Source organism: Euprymna scolopes, chromosome 1, assembly GCF_053919585.1.
Source record: "Euprymna scolopes isolate OS-2025 chromosome 1, ASM5391958v1, whole genome shotgun sequence".
Taxonomy (NCBI): Eukaryota; Metazoa; Mollusca; class Cephalopoda; order Sepiida; family Sepiolidae; genus Euprymna; species Euprymna scolopes.
The window spans coordinates 5,766,807-5,785,289 of NC_136482.1; the positions used below are offsets into that span (position 1 = coordinate 5,766,807).

Sequence of the window (18,483 nt, forward strand, 5' to 3'; positions counted from 1 at the left end):
AAGCCCACTTTCATCTTGATGGAAAAGCGAACTCCAAGATAAATGTCTTCTGGGGGTCCTCCAGACCTAATGAAGTAACCACAAAGCCCCTGCACTCTCCTAAGTGCACAGTGTGGGCTGCAATCTCGGTCAGAAGCATCATCGGACCAATCTTCATTGAAGAATCTGGTGCAACAGTGACAGTCACCAAGGAGCGGTATGTGGAGGTCCTCAAAACCTTCAAGAGTGAGCTCCATACCATCTACCCGACGCTCATGAGCAAGTTCTGGTTCCAGCAGGATGGAGCAATTTCTCACACCTGTCCCGAGATTGACTGAAAGAGAACTTCGAAGGCCGAGTGATCAGTCTCAAAACTTATTTTGAGTGGGCACCTCATAGCCCGGACCTAAGCCCCCACCCCCAGATTTTTTCTTTGGGGCTATCTTAAGGATAGAGTCTACGCAAGGAAACCCAGAACCATCACGGAACTCAAGGAAGCCATCAGGGAGGAGATGAGAGCCATTAACAATTCGGTCTGTAAGAACGTCGTGGACAACTTCGTGCTGCGCCTCAACAAATACACGGAACTAAATGGAGGCCATCTAGAACATACATTGTAGAACGGAGAAAAAAAAGGTCAAAGGCCCTAGTGGTTTGATGTGATGTTTTGAATATAATAAACTAGTTATGACCAAAAGTTTCATTTCATTCGGAAAAAACACTAAGAAACGGGGCCTAATTAGAGTTTGAACCCGTTTTTTTGGGGTCACCCTATATATATATATATATATATATATATATATATATATATATATATATATATACAGTATTTACTGTATTTTATGACAAGACTTTAACAGCAAAGTATGACTAATTACGTTTTTAGATGGTTACGACAATTAATTTGCCACACAAAAATGCATAAGAGAAAATGTTTTTATTTAATGTGGCTTCCTTCTTTCCCAATAACTGCTGTCACACGTCTCCTTCTTCAAATACTCGAGTGACAACTTATCCCATTCATGTGAAATAGTATCTTTGAGAAAGTCGACATTACTGTGCGATGTTCTACTGATAACATGTTCCAAAACGTTCCAAATAGAAGAATCCAGAGGCTTTAGGTCTGAACTATAAGGTGGCCATAAACATGACTCCCAAAAATCTTGTATTTTTCTAGCTGTGTGAGCCAGAGCATCATTCTGTGTTCGTACATAATTTCCATTTAGATAGTTTGTTTTGAGCCATGGCGATATCTGATATCTCAAAGTTTTATAGTAAGTGTCAACATTGATTTTCTCATCAGATTTGTAGAATTTTATGGGCACCTTCGTTCCATCAGAAGCTACAACACCAGAAGCCATAACCTGTTGATGCTGCGCTATATCTGTAATTTCTACGGTTCAGAACAGTATCGACAGTGAAGATCTTTTCATCGGAAAAGATCATTACAATAGAAGGATTTTTCTGAAGCCATGTAGTAATTTTCTTTTAGAGTATTTGCCAACAATTGTTTCGGCGTTCTTGTATATGACCTTAAGTTCAAATCATATTTTACTGCATTTCTAACTGTCTTGCTGTCCACCTTAATTTCACTTGCCATTTTTCGCATGGATTTCGTTGGATCTTTTTGAATCTTAGATTCGAGAGTTCTGATAAATGTTTTGTTACGTTTTTTGATTGCTTCCTCCACTTCCAGTATTTCTAGTAACAGTTTTGCTCATAGTCATTTTCGTCTTTACATTGTAAACTGTTTTTTTGGACACTCCCACTATTCCAGATATCTCCTTCGGTGAGACGTGTGCTTTCAACAAATCACACACTCTTTGACGTTTGGCCTCCTGATTGCTCACATGGGTAAACATTTCTGAAAAAATAATAATGGTAAATATTGTTATGGCATCAACACACGTAAGCTTTAAAACAAGTGACGCAATTCTTACTGAGAAAAAACAACTTAAAGTTCACTGTACATTTTGCTTCCCCACCCTATATATATATATATATATATATATATATATATATATATATATATATATATATATATATATATATATATATATATATATATATATGTAAACAAATCGAGCGGAGGTATTTCGGACGATATCAAAACATCGTTAAACTCACTACTCGTTCAAGCAGCCGCCAATAGCGTAATGGTTAGGAGCCTTGACTGCCGTACAAACGGTCGGGTTTCAATCCTGGCTTGAGGTAGTTGCCTGTCTAGCCGCACTGATGAGCTGTGAAACAGCGAAACAGTACTGTATGTGGATGACTATATATATATATATATATATATATATATATATATATATATATATATATTTCTGTACGTGTGTATGTTATAGACGACCAGAACAACATCGACACCATCGGTTTCAAATCTAAGACATATACTTAGTCTCTTTTACCGGAGTCTCTTCATCTGCTGTTCACATTTGCCTCTCCAGAAAATGGTGGATAGCCTATTGCTTGATTTTTTGACGATATTTTCGATCCTTGGCTTTATTTTTATTTGTAATTCAGTATTTCTATCCGCAAATTTTCTCGATATTTGCATCATGTGCAAGTTAAAATAACTTTTATTCCTTTATATGTGAGTTTTAATCAATGTCATGATGACCTCTGATCACCCCTCTACATCTCTGCCGTTGAAGAATTATAAATTAAAATCGAACAATTTTTAAATTCTCAAAATTAAAAAATAAATTAAAAAACAAAAAAAGCACAAGAAAATGTTAAACCGATGTTATTCTGATCTTCTGTAACACGTATATAAATGTTACGTTTTTATTTGTAAATTTTACACTCTTATTTTATAAGTTTCTTAACAATCAAGCATTCTGCCGTTTTTTGTTCTACTAACATATACTGTGACACGCGTAAGTATATATAGATATATAGATGTGTGTGTGTGTGCGTGTGTATGTGCGCGTGCGTGCGCGTGTGTGTGTACAGTAACACACATTGGATACATGTTATTTTCTGTTATAGCTCTAGCTTATGTTTAAGGCATTTTGCCTGTAATTAGTAAGTGATATCTGTGTGGAAGGTAATTAGAAACTCATGGTTAAATCTATTTGCTTCATCAAAATTCAAAATTATCCTATGCAAAAGTATTGGATAATGACACATTTCCAAATTCCCAATCGAAACTTTAATATTTTAAAATACTTATATTCAAATTTTCGATATTATTGGAATGTTATCACTGACCAGAGAAGTACACAAGTGTTTACAAATTAGTGCTGCAATTCAAGGATTAAAAATGGCAAAAACTAAATAATTATTCAGGGATATCCGAGGTAGAATCATTGAACGTCACAAAAGAAGATGATGTTACCGAAAAATTAGCAAAGAAATGAATATAGCCCGAAATACAGTAAGAAACATCACCAGAAAGTATGGCGACGGTACAGCAAACTTTCATGAAATGGAAGCTTGAGTAAACTAAATGAATGTCCTTCAAGTTAGAATGAGCAGAAATATGAATAAAAAACATTAATTTCTGAAATTAAAATTTCAAGGGTGCTGGGATTAATGTAATACTGGGACACCATTAGCAAATCTCTATATCATACATGCTTTCATTCAAGGTCAGCAAGGAAAGTACCTTTACTGAAAACTAAACATGTCAAAGACCGGTTAAAGTTTGTCGAAACTTCTGAAAAGATATGCAGTTTTGTGAAAAGATAATGTGATCGAATGAAACGAACCTTTGCTAGAATTAATGGTAGAATGTATGAAGGCGATTCTAGAGAAGAACTTTTAAAAATCTGCAAGTGTTTTGGGACATGGTTGGAATGTAATGCTACAATACGACAATGATTTCACACATACCGAAAGCTTACACAGGAATAGTTTAAAAATAATGATCTTAGTGTTCTTAATTGACTAAGTTAGTCTCCTGACTTGAATTCAACACAGAATTTGTGGAATATTTTACAGATTAAAGTTCATAAGCGGAATCCATAAATTATCAAGCGATTAGAGGAATTATGCAATGAAGAAGGGAGTAAAGTAACGGTGGATCAGTGGGAAAAATTGTGGAGTCATTATTACGATTTATAAGCACGACTTAGACATGCATAGCCAACATATCAACTCGTAATCGTAACAAGTTGCATCATAGTCTAATAACGTGTTAGATAATTAAAAGCAACACTTCTCTGTTTGTCCTAAATCTGTAAGCAAAACAATTTAAAAAAACAAACAAAACAAACGAAAACAGTGTTAAGGGTTCGTTGTTTTTTATTTTTTCTTTATTAATTCAAAATAAAATTATCATCGAACTAAAATTCTACTAAAAATTTTGAATGAAATCCAATTATCTGTTCAAAAAAGAAAGAAGCAAAGGTAGAGGCGGGAATAAAGATAACCTGTAAAAAACGTAAACATTTTCTTTTAAAAGCATTTGCCTAATTAGTGCAGCCGATTAATGAAATAATCATTAACTTTGTATTGCATTAGATTTCGTAGATATTGTACTTGACTTACTTTTTTCTTAAAAGCTTATGAGCTGCTTCTCGAAAAATAATATGCCCGTTGTTTTCCAAAATGGCCACCGTCAAAAACATTATATGTCTTTTTATCACTTGCATTATGATTAGGTAAACCAATCTTGATGATCTTGGCATCAAAATATCGGGTTTGAGTAGGAAAACCATTTGGCCGTATAAATACAAAATCATAAGAAATCTTAGTATAATTGTCAGTATAATTGAACAACTGTTTGAAATGGATGCATAACGGAATGTATTGATAAAAATTATTCAAATTATTCGTACAGATTTTGTTTTTGTAATAACACAAATTTAAGATGAAGGCATGTTGTTTCGGAACATATAAGGTACGATAATAATAATAATAATAATAATAATAATAATAATAATAATAATAATAATAATAATAATAATAATAAATTTTGTTGTGGACCGGTGGGCCAGAAAGACACAACTCGGTATTTAATGGAAACAGAATATATTTTGAAAAGTCTGACTGCTAAATGTGCTATGTGTGCTTAACTCTGATATGCATTTCTTCCATGTCTTTATAGTAAGAGGAAGAGTTTATTGTAAGCCGTAAGGTAGGCATTGCAATAATAGTTATTATTATTATTATTATTATTATTATTATTATTATTATTATTATTATTATTATTAAAATATTGAAAAGATTAGTTGATAGAGAAGTTATACAATGTCAATAATCAATGAACAAACTTTTACATATACTTCTTTTCCGAATTCGTAAGTCACAGTCAAAAAGAATGCATTGAATAAAAATCACAATTAAATCCAAGTTTGTGTTTCTGCGCCTCCTGTGATTGAGACACCGGGAATTAAAGTCTGCACAGAGAAAGGAAAATATTCTCAATTTAAGGGAAGACATTAGGCCAAATGAGGTGGAGTAATTGCTGTAATTGTGGGCTCTGATTATATTAGATACATCCACTAGTAGATACCAGTGTGTTAGTTGAATAATAGACTTTATTTCCGAAAAAAGATGCCTTTCCCATTCATTACGTTCAATGGAAGTTGAAAGACTAACAGTGTCGCACGTGTTCTGTTCCGGAGATCCGTTCGTTTATTCAAATATTTCCCTGATTCATGAATCTAACACCATCTCCTAACAATGTTTTGTTTTTCTCACTACAACTGCACAGAATTAAATTTCCACAAAGTGTCCACCATCATCTTTTGCATCGTTTTTTAAAAACAGCTATTCACATCCTTGACTGCAGTATTATATATACAAAGGATTTTCACACTTGGATTTACCCGAAGTGGTTTGACTTTTCATTTTCTCCCTTCAATTTTCCTCTATTTTTACAAACAATTTATACAAACTTTTTTTGCAAACAGTATTTTACATTCTATGACCACAATCATGATAAAATGCAGAAATGATAAAACCAGCAAATCTTCTAGTCCCACGATGTACATGTTTTGCTAGGTAATTTTCTTTTCTCTGAAGATAATAATCCTTACATTCTTTGAAACTCCGTGGAATAATGACTATCACCTATATAAGTCTTTCCTTACCGAGTAATAAATATGTTTTAAACTCTTGCTAAAGTGTTTTTCAACATAATTTGTTTATATATATATATATATATATATATATATATATATATATATATATATATATATATATATATATATATATATATCAGAATTAGCAGAATTAGTGAAGGGATGACATATTTTATTACGATTGATAGCGATATAGGAAAGAAGAAAATAAATCAACCGACCGGTTTCGTCCTCACTCATCAAAAGCTGTATCAAGGGAAGTTTTTAACATTATTATTTAAGGGAACAACACACGAGTGAACCTTTACACATTTCAAATAAAACTAGCATGATGTATATACACAATGGTAACATGTCTTGGGATCTAATCACATTCAAGCTAACGATACACGCTCTGTTTACAAAGAGAGGGCCGTAACAATCTTCAAGATCGTCAGGTGATTATTTGCGTGAATGGAAAATGAGTCAATATTCAAATTCGTAGCAGGATTTTAAGTAAATGGTCAGCTCTAGAAAACCTGAATATATTGCTTAGAACGTCCGTTCGTCAGTGAATTCCACTCCAGAGTAAACTAGGTTCATGATGTTGGGCTCTACTTGCCAATCTCAACCTCCTCCTACTAACGTAGCCGCCATAGCAATTACATTTGAATCAATAAGTTACATTATTCTGGGAGGAAGGGTAGACCGTCCTTTGAGAGGACGCTCTTAATAGTTTCATAAAGAATGACACACGTACATTAAAAGCAAAATAACAATTTTCCACTATTGGGCTGATTTGTTTGGCGATTTTCTCACTTACTGTCCATAACCATGGCAAATGAATATAAATTAGACATTTAGCCACCGTATTAAGTTTTGTTCGGGAAAATTCAGTCATTGTCCTTTTGATGGCTGGTCTAATCATATCAAAAGGATACCCATTATTGGATAAATTATTGGTGATAATTTTTACCTCTTCATCCAATTTATTTTTAAAAGAAATCGTAAGTGCTCGATGTGTTGGGGCCCAAATTAAATTATACTTTCGTTTGTTAGGGCAAAATGAATGACAGCATGTATACTGTCTTGTAAACGTAGGTTTTCAGTGAACTAATGGAAGATAACTCGATGGAGTTTTTGTTACATTGAAGAAAGTTATGTACAAGTATAAATTCATGCTTCGCTATCTCCTGTTAGACCAGATTGCGCACAGATATGATATTACTCATGACGGTTTTCTGTCCTTACTACTTCTGTGCCTGTTTATAGCTCTCTAGAATATCAGAGAGAGGCTGCCATCTTCTCGAATCCAAATCATCAACCGACCATCCATAAGTGTCACCAACAATAAAGATATATTATTATATTTTCATATATCAGTGTGTCTTCATTCTTAGAAATACAACAGATTCGATTTGGTGCCGTGAACAGGATCATAATTTTTAATCAAATTACCTCTTGGTTCATTTAATAATTATTCTATTGATCTTACAGGCACACACTTTTGTCAAAATGACTTTTTGGGTACACACTGCCTAGATAATAAACAAAATCTCATATTCATAACTTTTATTCATTTGATAATTATTTTATTGGTTTTGTATTTATTGCCAGGAGTACACTTTTCTCAAAATGATTTTTTCGGTACACAAGGTCTAGATATTGAACAAAATATTTCACCATTGAAAATTTACAACCTTTGATTTGAATAAGATTCAAACCATTTTCTTTGAAACAAAATTATACCGATTCTCATAAGTGTAGCAGCTTTCATTTTAATTTGTCCTAATGGCAACTTACCTTAACTTTTAAGAAATTTCCAAGGCCTCATAAACGAGCGTTATTTACCTTTTATGCAGGAGATTAGATGCACGTTTATTTTATTATTATTATTATTATTATTATTATTATTATTATTATTATTATTATTATTATTATTATTATGCGTGAATTTGAAAAAACAGCGCACCAAGTGAAGTAAATTCTGGCCTAAGAAAATGCTTAAACATGCCAGTCAGCATTCATCGGTATGAGCGCCTCAGTTGATAAGCAATAAACTACTCTCTTTTTACACAGAATGTATGGCTTGAGGAGTAGAACCATACAAAGAGATTGTTAAATTGTGAGAATGTTTTAAAATGAAAAGCTGCTAAATTTGTGTGAATCGCTATAACTAATGTGTGAATGACGTTGAGAATTTATCTATGCTCAGTCGTTATTTTTATGCCAATTGCTTGACTGAGTTTCAATATGGTCCCTCGTGCAAAACATTCACAGCAAACACTCGTATAGCTACAACCACTCTCAACAATTTTGTTTACTCTCTATCTGTGCCTAAAACTAAACGCCAATCCAATTAACAAAGTTCTGTTAATCTAACTCTGTACTGTGGGTCTGCTTTCCAGCTAACTATAACTTGGTTGTTTTCAAGTGTAATGTAACCAAATTCTTGCCAACCTGTCCTTTTATATAATCAAATTCTACTCAATTTCCACCACTGCCCATCAATACGGTATTGTTTCACCGACCTCCTGACACCTATTAACCCTTATCTTCGAATGGTCTTGATAAGCCGTTACTTCCTTGTAAAGCAAATTCGTATTACACAATTTACTTTTGCGATATTGTTTAGTGAAATTGACTTTTTTTATATGATTGAAGCAAAAAATGAAAAGGTATTGCCTTGTACTGGGATTGAACTCGCAACGTTCAGATTACAAGACTTTTGTATTTAATACACTGGTTGTCCTATTCCCTCCTCTTATACTTTTCGCCTCATTCGCCCTTCATTGTAATCTGCTACATAATTTTCGGTAGTGATAAGCCGGACGGCAGGACGAAAAAAAAAAACGAATTGACGCACAAAAGACACACACACACACACACACACACACACACACACACACACACACACACACTCATCTTATTCAGCTAAAAAGATCTCACTTTAAAAATAAAGAACATCCGACTATACCAAAGCATATCTTATTTTAACCTAAACTAGTATCCCCCATTCTAATATCTACCCATTAAATAAGCGAAATAAGCATTGACCCGCCCCCGCCTGTTAAGTGGGCAAGGCCCGTGCTGGCCCGTAAAGAATTTGATATTTGACTAACCAACCATTGTTGGGACGTAATGGTTTCTTTCTAGATAAAATTCAAAACAATTTTTTGGCCATCTTGAAATAGTAATTCTCATAAAATTGCCGAAGTTAAGCAATGCTAATTCTGGCTAACACAGAGTGACTCCTCCAAAATGCCACTGTTAGAATCGTTAATGAAATTCACAATCCATTTTGTAATCTAACCATATTTCACACAAATAAGCATCACTCTATGTCTGGTTTGTCTACTAAGTTTCAATAAGTAATGTACAACAGTCTTTCTTTTTCCTTATCACTTTTTAATGTTAAGCATATCTGGTTACAATGGACAAAATTGCCAATTATTTGAACGCACCTTTTTAAAAATTATTTTTGGCTGTAATGAACTTTTTCACTTATGATTTCCATGAATGAAATAACAAGCGTACTTATCAAGAATGTGCAAGTTTTATAGTAGAGGGTTACTCCCAAAGCAGCCACCCAGGGAACCGTTGATAAAATTCAAAATCCTTTTTTACAATCCAATCATACTCAGCACAAATATATTTCAATTTATTTCTGCCTTGTCCATAAAGTTTCAGTTGTATATGTTCAACAATTTTTATTTTATTGCTGTCAAATAATGAGCACACCCGGATACAATCGTCAATAACTATGATATACTCCAATAAATATGATATACTCTTTGGCATTGTCATTGATTTCGGCTGCGATGATCTTCTTCAGTTTAAGAATAGTCTGGGAATTGTCTTTGATAAACATTGTCGTTGAGACCGAATACCAATAAAACAAAGATTGTTGGACAGTCCTAACTGAAACATGGTGGAAAAGTCAGAAGTTCATTTGTACTAAATATGATTAAATTGAAGAAAGGATTATACCTTTTTAACGATTCCTTTTGTAGAATTTTCAGAGAGAGAGGAAGTCATCCTGTATGCATTAAGTTGGTTTGTTGATCTTTGTTGAGCAAATAATATGATTAAAACAAGCAATTAATAAACATTATTTTTTACATAATTCCCTAGAAAAAATATATCGGAGGTTAAGGTTCAGTTAATTAGAATCATATTCATAATCAATAATCACAGCGAGTAATTTGAAGTATGGGAAGTTGCCCCCTCCTTTTGAAACCAATAGTCATTCATTACAGAATCTCTTCGTCAGTAAAACGTTGCCCAAAATCTTAACGATCACAAGGTATTGCTCACTACTGATAAACTCAGAAGAAATCGGAAACAAAAGCGCTACGAGACGTGTTTGAAAAGTAACAGGACAGATATTTAAAAAACAATATTTTTAATTACATTTTCACCCCAAACAAGGCACATTGCTACTTTGGTGTAGGGGGCTACTATCAGGGTCAGCAACTACTGAGGCACTATGTTGGGATTTGGGCAGCAAAATGTCGGTTCACGTTACACTTGAATTTCTGTATGTCAGTACAGTTGGGGAAACAGGGACCTGGAATGGAATTCCAGAGTCTAGCGGTTCTGGGGAAGAAACTACTGGAGTAGAAAGATCTTTTACATCTAGGGATCTCTACTGTGTGGGGGTGGGATTTAGCTGCCTGTCGAGTTTGTCGCGGTGTCTACGTCGTGGGGGCACAAGTGTCTGCAGTTCGTCAGAGCATTCACCATTAAAATACTTGTAGAACAAGCAGAGAGATGCAACGTTTGCTCGATGGGACAGAGGCTGAAGCTTAGATGCCAGTTCAGGGCCTATCAGATTGGCGACTCTCTTTTGAACATTGTCTAGGAGTGAGAGACTAGCAGCAGATGTGACAGCAATATTCCATACATGGGCGAATGGTGGCCTTATAGAGGGACAGGATACTTTCAGGTGTCAGTAGTTTTCTAGCACGGTAGAGAGAGCCTACCTTCTTCGCAGCGGTCCTGGCAATGTTCTCAATGTAATTGTTCCAACTCATGTTTCCTGTGAACGTTAGGCCAAGCAGTTTGAAAGATGTACTCTCAGATAAGGAGTCACTGGCCATTGCTATTGGTGGCAGAGAAGGTTTCTTGTAATTATTGAAGGAAACAAGCTTAGTCTTAGAAGCATTGAATGTGACCATCCATTTTTGTCCCCATTCTACTATAGATTGGAGGTCATCCTCTAGTGTTTTTGCCATTTCTTTAGTTATGTGTTCATTTGTTTTCCCGTCATGCCTGTTATAGAGTGTGGTGTCATCAGCATATATACCCATCTCAGAGACAGTTTTGTCGGAGAGGTCATTTATGAATATCAGGAACAATAGAGGTCCAAGGATAGACCCCTGAGGCACTCCCGCATTTATATAATATTAATTAGATGTACGACCGTCAAGGACAACCTGTATTTTTCTCTTATCTAAGAAGGATTTAATTATGTTAAGTATTCTACCAGTGATACCATATGAGCAGGGGTGATTTTTAGATCGTCTAGCGTGGCGTCTGTCCGCAAAGCAAAATCAGGCAGGGAGTGGTTTAGAGGGTCCAGTGTGGAGTTTGAGGCAAACCGACTGGCAAGCATATTAGCCTTGTCGGTTGCTGAGGAGACAACCTCGTGATTGTTGGTTAGTGGGGGAATTGTTGATTGCCCATTATTTACTACACTGTTGTAGATTTTCCAGAAGTCACGAGTTCCCAATTTTTGTGCTTCGATGCTTTTTTTAGTGGTTTCAGTAAATTCTCTCTTAGCTGTCGCCATTTCTTTCTTAACGTTACTTCTAGCTTCTATATACTTCTGTCTGTTTGAACTGGACTTATGTCGGTTAAATCTGCGGTATGCATGCTGCCTTTGAGCAATGGCAGTTGCGCAAGTAGAAGTAAACCATTGGGGAGAGTGGGGCTTGCTATAAAATATTCACAAACGCTGACATCGGATTTGATCTGTATAAGATGGAGTACTGCTGTCACATTTGATGTGTCGCTCAAAGCTCTATTTATCTTAACAGAGTGCAATATTAATTTTGCAATTCAATTTTTTCTAAAGAGTCTTTTAAGATTAACGCTAAAATTTTAGATATTTTCTACAATCGAAATCATGAAATGGATTCTGATCAAAATTGGAATAAGAATTCTAAATTTTAATTTTACCTGTCTTAGGACTGGTGTTCCTGTGGAATTGATTTAAATGTTTATCTTAAATGTATATCTCTGCATTGATTTAAATGTGTATCTTAAATAGCAGAGTGGCTTAACACGAGGGATAATTTTTTATTGAATAATATGCACTGAAATGGAGGAAGTAATTAAAACGAGTTTGTTGTCGTTTGACAATAAATCTACGAATTATCATATCGTATGAATCCGAAGATTCTATTGTTGGCATTGGTTTCCTCGATATTTTTCTGAGTCAGATTTCTTTCTAGAAAAGCATCAGTTACTTACGGCAGGGACCACGAGAAGATTGCCAACGTCCTAAGTGAAAGTGATTTTTATGGAACGCACTTGATTCGAACTTGTAACACACAGGTCGGCAGTTTGTGTCGTTAGCATTTGGCCACTGTTGTTGGTTCCTTCTTCTTCTTCTTCTTCTTCTTCTTCTTTTTCTTCTTCTTCTTCTTTGATAGGTTTTAAATCTCTGGCTTGATGCACCTGCTGTGTCTAGTCACACTGATGAGTACTGAAAAACAAAACTCGAGTATATTGACGAAAATAAAATAAAATAATGAACGATTCCCCAGTAAAAAAAAAAAAGATAAATTGAATCCTCTAAGATTATCAATATCGGGGAAAGATAAACAAACGAATACAAAAATTTGTTTACTAATATTTCTTCCATTAACAGCAGTAAACAAGTTAGCTCAGATGGTAGAGCATTGGACTGCTGTGATAGGTAATAATAAATTTCCAGGATTCGAAATCGAATCTCGCACTTTTTACGTATAGCCATACTGATGAGACTTGAAAAAACTTAACACATATTCGTGGAGGACTATATATGCCTTTTTCTTCAGCCATTTGTTACATTTGTTTTTCTCATCTGATGATAATTCGACGAAGTATCGAAAACGCTCGTGATACATATGGAGCATGTTATTAATCAAGGATGACAAAAAAGTTATTTTAAAAAACGCATAATCAAACCGCAGAATTCAGTTATTTTTAATAACAGGGTCAAAGGTTACTTTGCGACTGGGTTTGAACCATTCGAGCAGCAGTGATTATTATTTTCTACACTGATGATTGCGTAACTATAAAACACGAGTATCTATAAGTAAAAGGTGATTATATCGTCTCTCTCTCTTTCTTTCTCCCTCGTTCTTTGTCTTTCTGTCTGTCTGTCTGTCTCCCTCTCTTTCTCTCTCCCTCTCTCTCTCTCTTTCTATATATATATATATATATATATATATATATATATATATATATATATATATATATATATATATATATATATATATATATACTGGATATTACCTTTCGTTTCGTTTCATCCTGGAATACACCTAATGGATTATCTTCAAAGAATTTTAGTTAATTTACATTTTAATTTATATATATATATATATATATATATATATATATATATATATATATATATATATATATTAATGAAAACAAAGGGATGTAGTGTTTACCTTATACACGCAATGGTAAAATTCAAACTAATATAAATAATAGTATTTATGTATAGAACATTTAATCCCAACCGAATAAAAAAAGCTCAATACGCAATAGAGAATAGAGCTTATTATAAGAGAAAGAAAATTAAAATTGTAAATTGAACTTTACAATCAAAATTTATTGTTCGATTGAATACTCCAAAAAATAATTTACAAAGTCCTTATTCCGTTTCAAAGAATGCTATTCTTGTTATATATATATATATATATATATATATATATATATATATATATATATATATATATATATATAGTTAACAAACCGCATATATATATATATATATATATATATGCGGTTTGTTTTTATATTTTTTTTTTTTACATATCCATCATTTATTTACTTTTTTATTTGGCAATTTATGACTTCTTAATGAGCCCTTCCTTTAAGTAATCCAATTTACCAAATTTACCCTTCTAACGATTCCTTTTAACCACTCCTTAACCCTTATCCTCGAGTGGCCTCCGTGCCTTGATAAGTGGTGATTCCATTGTAAAAAAAAAAAAATTGCAAACTTATTTTATATTTATATCGTACGCTGAGTAACGTGGCTGGCCAAACAATATTTTCTTCGCGCATTTCTCAATCCAATATAAATCAGGCTATAATCAGATAATAAATGTTTATATTTCCCTCTCTACTTTGAAATTATCGAAACAACCGCAGTCGTATTCCAAACTCGACCTCTACCTGCTACTTTCACCAACTAATTTAAATTGCAATACTTATTCACTGTCCTGCTTTTCTGATCATTCGTCTGATCCCGTTACATCGGCAGCAACAGGGAGGTGATGATCGCTAAATGATTACCGATACGGACTGACAACCTAGGTGTGCTAAGTCCAAATTCAGTTCGTCCCACTTTGACTTGAGATGTTGGCAACCTTCACGTGGTCCGTCCCATAACTACCCGAAATCTTTCTAGACATAATTCTAACTAGAAAGATATAAGAGAAACGAACGGCAACAGTAATCTTCTGATTCTTAGAAATGATGTTCAACAACAACCATAGTAGTAGTAGTAGTAGTAGTAGTAGTAGTAGTAGTAGTAGTAGAATTCTTATTTCATATGATACATCTAGCATGTCAAGTAGTGTTCATGTCAGCAGTATTGGTACGGAAATAACCACAATTGATACAAATATAAATTAAACGCTAAATACTCGATTCCATAGTCTGTAGATGTATTATTTAGACTGATTATGTACTCCTCATCTAAAAAGAACCATTATTTAAAAGAACATGGTCCGTTGTGCAATGGAAGTCTAAAAGAAACAAAAAACTATTCTTCAGAAAGGTTATCGCGAAAACCGATATAGATGTTCTGATAAAACTATTGACGTTACTTTGTCAAAAAAAATAAAATAAAAAAATAAAAACAAAGAAACAATGGAATAGAAAGGTCAGCTATTTCTCTATTCTACTGCCCTAACCCTAACTCTAACCCTAACTCGTAAACTAAAAGCCCAACTTTTAGAATATCGCTTTTTCCAGATTCCACATACAATGCTTTTCTTTTATTTGGTAGATCAGTGTTGCTTAGCTTTTATATTAGATGGTTTGGAAGTTTTATCAACTTACTGGAAAGTGAATACAATAGAGGAACAGTAATATAAAAAAACGTGTCCTGAATTGAATTTGTTCTTGCAGACCGGTAATAATCAAGACAACCATAGTGGTATAGTTTTTTTAAAACGTTTATTAGCAAAAGTATGTTATAAAAGTACACATCATGATTCTGGAGCCATAACTGCCACGAATCGTTAAATCGATCTTTAGCTGTAACTATATTTATAGTATCTGGATAATTACGTTTTCTTCTATATCGTCTTCAGTATCAGAATATATTTTCCTGATTTAATTGTTTATTATGGGTTGATTTTTGATGCTTTACTACATAGACCAATTCTTTTATCTTTCATAAATTCTCCCAAGTTCTCAAAATGACTTGTGAGTCTTAAATATTCGAGTAAAATCCTTTTCTTTGATTTGAAAACTTCATTTTGACATTTATCTTCCGTGACGGTTTTTGATGAGTCAGTTATAGTCTGTCGAAAATTGTGTCGATTTTTCTTGTGAACATACCGTTCGTTGATGACATGCAAGATGGAATGTTATTATTAGTGGGTTATGCGGCATTATTTTCAGCATGGAAGTAGCATCAATAAAACGTTCCGCATAACTGTTGCTTCTTGCATGATACGGTATGATTTAATGTGTTTTAATGTGTTTCACTAAAAACGACGGGCAAGTGGAGTACCGTAATCCGATACTAGGCATCACTTTGAAACGTGCAAACAACCCATGCAGAAACCCAATTGTTGTTTCTGTCCTTGGTTTCTTACACTTAAGTATCTTTGACGTTGTAGTGTAGTTATCCACTACAACCACATGATGCAACCCGTTCAATAGTGCAACAAAGTCAATATGGATTCTCGGCCATGGTCGATTCGTTTTAGGCCAGGATTTAAATTTTAACACGCATCATTTACAAAATATCACCGTATTTTCTTTTATTCTGCAGATCAGTGTTGCTTAGCTTTTTATATTAAATGGTCTGAAATTTTATCACCTTACTGGAAAGTAACTACAATAGAGGAACAGTAATATAAAACACGTGTCCTGGATTGATTTTGTTCTTGCAGACCAGTAATAATCAAGACAACCATAGTGGTATAGTTTTTAAAATGTCTATTAGCAAAAGTTGCTACTGACATCCTGTAGATATAACATCCGTGATGTGTCTGAATGGCCAATATGAAACTCTTGTAGAATAAAAATGAATTAAATCTTCAATTAATCGTCCCTTCCATAGGAAGACGTTTAACTATTGAAGGGCTGATTAGGATTGGCTTCGCAGCTTCTTATGTGATATTCTATGGAGTTCTATCTTTGGTATGTTTCCGAAAGATGCTGCAAAGAAGGTTACTGACTGACATTTTCTTGGAATTGACACTTTCATTTCTCACCGTAAGTTTCAATCCAATCCTTATACTCCTCCTTGGTTTTTATCTGTGTTTCTGCCATTGCCCATCGTAATCATCATTTCAATCAGTATCGTCGTGATGGTTCTGAGGCTTCTAGACAACCCTACAAAATAGCTAGCATTGCATGTAAGAGAGCAATTTTTAGGCTAAATCAAGCATTCTCAAAAGATTCGCGACTCTATCTCATCTCCAAACGATGGCTCTCATGATTTTTGGAGGATATATAATAGGGTTATTAATAGTGGCAAGCCTGCTACTCGTCCTCTTTTTAATTGTCTCCACGTCACTTCATCTTATAATGATAAAATGATGAGGCTGATCTCTGTGCTCATTTTTTTTTCTGGCAATTCTTCTATTGATGATTCTTGTGCTGTTCTTGATTTTCGTTTAAAAATTGATAATTCTTTTGATTCTATAATTATCAATCCCCAAAGATGGTTGATATGGTTCTTCATGATCTTCATGATCTTAATGGATAATTCAGGAGAAGTTAAGGTCATTATACACAACATTTGCTTGTTTTGCAGCTGACTACAATTTGATAGTCTTCAAGTCTAACGTAAACAAATTCTTGATGAACCGTCCCTTTATGTAATCCAATTTACCAAATTTCCACTACTAACGATTACTACGATATTATTCCATTGATTACCGTACACTCAATAACTCTTATCCTAGAGTGGCCTTAGGGCCTTGATAAGTGGTGATTCCTATGCAAAAAAAAAGGCGTTTGACAGAGTGTGGTATTCTTCTCTGTTACATAAACTTCGAGATTATTGTATTAATGATGAAGTTCTTGACATTATAAGACCTGTTCTTTCTGATCGAAACATTCAAGTAACTCTGGATGGTGTCTCTTCATTCTCGTTTCCTATCGATGCTATTGTTCCTCAGGATTCTATTCTAGACCCAACTCTGTTTCTTCTCTATTATCAATGATCTTCCAGAGGATATTGTGCAGAAAATGAATAACTACGCTGTCGATGCCATTCTCTATTCTGATGTTGCTTCTCGTTCATCTCCCTCGGATCAGTTGAAATATGCAGCTAATCTAGAAGTTGACTTGGGTTCACTTGTAGATTGGAATTATACAAAATGTCTTGTTTCTTTAATCGTGTTAAGATTCAGTTTGTGTCTTTCAATTTCTATTTGCTTCAACGAAACGTCGTACATCCTGTGCAAAATACATGCTTCTATGTCGATTGAACTCACTGTTATATTTTTATCATTCTGCTCCCCCCCTCCCTCTCTCTCTCTCTCTCTCTCTCTCTCTCTCTCTCTCTCTCTCTCTCTCTCTCTCGGCCAGGAATTCTTCTATTCTTGTTTATTATTTATTCCAGATGCAAAATACATACACATATGCCGAATCTACTCGCATCGCAAGTTACGATGATCTCGACTTCTCTATCATAATGAGTTTTAAATAAATCAGGCGTTAGAATTGTCTTTTTTTTCTCTCAAATGCCAGCTGTCATTCTGACGTCCAAATTAAGACTTTATTCTTCAATAATTCGTTGGGATAAATATGTTGTAGAAATTCGCTAGGAAACTGCAAAGATGATATATTTTCTAACGCTGCCATATTATTTATTGCTCATCTTTCTCTCTCTCTCTCTCTCTCTCTCTCTCTCTCTCTCTCTCTCTCTCTCTCTATCTATCTATCTATCTCTCACACACACACACAAACACACACAAACACACACATACACAAACACACACACACGGTCGGTCCTTCTTCCATTCTTGCCTATTACTTGTTCTAGATATTTAATTTGTTGTATTTAAAAAAAACT

At 34.2% G+C, this 18,483-nt stretch overlaps 1 long non-coding RNA gene across 1 annotated transcript in view; it reads right to left on the reverse strand.

Annotated features, from left to right (window-relative positions):
* Positions 1-931: 931 nt before the first annotated feature.
* LOC145269451 (uncharacterized) overlaps positions 932-18,483 on the reverse strand; it is a 62,807-nt gene continuing 45,255 nt past the window's right edge. The window contains exons 2-3 of the long non-coding RNA XR_013865214.1: positions 12,471-12,705; positions 932-1,843 (exon numbers count right to left, since the gene is read on the reverse strand). This is a non-coding gene — a long non-coding RNA (uncharacterized LOC145269451). The remainder of the gene's footprint in view (positions 1,844-12,470; positions 12,706-18,483) is intronic.